General features: G+C 34.3%; 1 non-coding gene across 1 annotated transcript; it reads left to right on the top strand.

The window, feature by feature from the left end:
- The first annotated feature begins 826 nt into the window (after positions 1 to 826).
- Positions 827 to 932, top strand: LOC131169966 (small nucleolar RNA R71). The gene has a single exon (XR_009140911.1). It is a non-coding gene; the product is annotated as a small nucleolar RNA R71 (small nucleolar RNA).
- The last annotated feature ends 2005 nt before the right edge of the window (positions 933 to 2937 follow it).

A 2937-nucleotide genomic window follows, 5' to 3' on the forward strand; every position in this document is an offset into this window, starting at 1 on the left:
AGGGTTTTGTGGTTGGCTAGGTAGTTTGCCATAGGATTTGCTTCCCGATGAGCTTGCTTATTGAGCTAATTGAGTCTCCAACATACGGTTGTGGGCTCGTATTTGATCCATGGTTTATCTCATGTGTTGCATTTCTTCCTCCAATTTGCTTTTCATTTTGCTTTGTTCAACAAAAAATTTCTCCATCATGCTTTCCAAGGTTGGCTTTGGTTCATGAGGTGGAAGGGGTTGTTGTGCTCTTGATTGATATCAAGGTTGTGGCTGCCTTGTGGGCTGAAATTGAGGCTAAAAATGAGGCCTATTCCGTTGCATATACTACTGGTTATGAGCATAGTTTGAGCTTAGATCTTGTTGAGCAAAAGTTGCTTGTGGTCTCCATATTGAGTTGTTGACATTAGAGTAAGAATTTTCCATAGGTTTTTATTGATAACGTCCTGCATAAGCAGCTTGTTCTTGCAAATAATCATCACCATAAGAAGAGTAATCAACTCCACAACTTTGGGTTCCATCTATGTAGGCAACTTGTTGCATAGTTGTAGGAGTTGAGGTTGTTGCCTTTGTGCAAAAATCACTAAGTAGCTGAGTCAACTGATTAAATCTTGCATTCATGTAGCTAACTGAGTCAAGTTCATAAATCCCAGCCTTCTTTGGCTTAAGTGCTCTAGGATTTCCCCACAAATGGGTATTATGAGCAATTTTCTCTAATAGATCATAGCATTCTTCACTTGTCATTCTCATGAAATCTCCTCCTGCTTGTGAATCAATTGTATTTCTTATGGCTGGAGTAACTCTGGTGTAGAAATTCTGAACAATCATCCATTTGGGTATTTCATGATGAGGACATTGCCTTTCAAGCTCCTTAAATCTCATCCAAGATTCATATAAAGTTTCATCATCCCTTGGTTTAAAAGCCACCATCAAATTCCTTAAATGAGTAGTCTTCCCCGGTGGGAAAAACTAAGATAGAAAAGCTTAAGATAGCTGCTTCCAAATAGCTATAGCAGCTTGTGGAAGTGAGTCATACCACTTTAATGCTGAATCCTGAAGAGAGAATGGGAATAAGGTCAATTTAATCACTTCATCTGAAACTCCAGGCTATCTTTGAGTACTACATATCATCAAAAATTTCTTCAAATGAGAATGAGGATTTTCAAGTGGACTACCTCCAAATTGTGAATTCTAAACCATTTGAATGAGACCAATCTTTAACTCAAATTGATTAGCTCCAATGATAGGTTTGTTATCTCTCACATCTGCACATTTAGGAAAAGCATAATCTAACTTGGATCTTCTCTGAGGATCATTTTGATTAACAACTTCATTATGCCTATTTTGCTCATTTCCTCTATTATTTTCACCAATAGCTCTATTTTGATTCTCCATATTTTCAATTTTCTCCTCTTGGTCAAACCTTTTTCCTCTTGGTCAAACCTTTGCTGTTCTTCTTTTTCTGTTTCCTTTCTCCTCTTAGATTCCTTTTTGTTGGCTCAACAGAATTTTTCAATATCAGGGTTGAACAATAATTGAGTATCACTTGTGCTTTTCAATCGTCTCATAAACAAGAAAAGTACCTGAAAAACACAAGGAACAACAATTAAAATAAAAGAAAATAAAAATTCTAATTAGCTTTAAACAATTAAAATCCAACTTAAAAACAAACAATTCTCCAATAATGGCTCCAAAAACTTGATGTTAGCTGTGAAATAGCTTCCTCAAGTGCACGGTTACAGTAGTATAGTTTTAAAAATAATATCATTCTCACAGAGAATTGTGATTAAATTGGAAATAAAAGGATAAACTAATTAGAATGCTGAAATTTAAAGATATTGGTAATGAAATTTAAAATTAAAATTGGTATTTGAGAAATTTTAGTAAAATCAAACAATTAATTAAACTAATTAAACTATATGACTAAAATTCAAATTGAAATCACTAATTATAAATTTGGGAGGAATTAAATCTAACTTCAATAAAAATTAAAGTGATTCTAGAGATAAGGTTTTCAATATTGTTTGCATGTGGTTTATCCCCAATTTAGCCAAACACATGAGAATTGCAATTTTGAGGGAAATCAATTCTTAGTTCTTTGAAACCTTTTTCAAGCATTTCAAAGTTGGTATTCATCAAATCAAACCCTATTTTCATGGTATTTCAAACCTAACAAAAAACTTAATTAAAGCTCTAATTGATTTTGAAAGTCCCCTTAATCCTCTTAGCTTATCTCTAACACCAAGAAAACTAGGTTTATTACAAGATTATCTATCCCAAACATTCACTTTTCAATCCATCTGTCAAGAATTAAAACTTAACTTAATAAGGGCCCATTCATCAAGCAAGGCAACAAGCTCACAAGCAATAAATCAAAATGCAGTAAATCTCATTTAAATGACTAATTCAGTTCAAAAAATCACAATACAAAGCAATATTTACAAACTCATCTCTAGAATCTCAAAGATCTACTCACAAATGATGGTTTCAAGACAAACCCAAGTATAGAAATGAAGAAATAATGAAAATCTAAGCTAAGGGATAGAAAAACCAAGTAAAATGATGAAGAATCTGCTGCTGAAGTGTTGTAGAAAACGTCCTCTGCTGCTGCTGCAAAACGATCTTACGTGCTCCTCCTCCTCCTCTCTCTCTCTCTTATAAAAATCTCCTTCTTTTTTTCCTTGTAGAAAGAAAGAGAAAAAGAAGTTTTTATATGGTTCAGAGGTTTGCCCTAGAATGGGTAAAAAAGCAGAAGATTCTGGAGAAAGTGATGTATTAAATCAGAGGGACAAAAGTGACACATCAGCCATTTTCATCAAAATGACACAAGCTGAATCGGTTGTATTGCGCATTGTGTCGCAAGTTGTGTAACTTTCTGCCCGAGAAAAACTTCATATCTGACAACGACACAACCTGTGACACAAGCTGTGTCATAGGTTGTGCAACTTT

This window comes from Hevea brasiliensis, chromosome 10, assembly GCF_030052815.1.
Source record: "Hevea brasiliensis isolate MT/VB/25A 57/8 chromosome 10, ASM3005281v1, whole genome shotgun sequence".
NCBI classification, from domain to species: domain Eukaryota; kingdom Viridiplantae; phylum Streptophyta; class Magnoliopsida; order Malpighiales; family Euphorbiaceae; genus Hevea; species Hevea brasiliensis.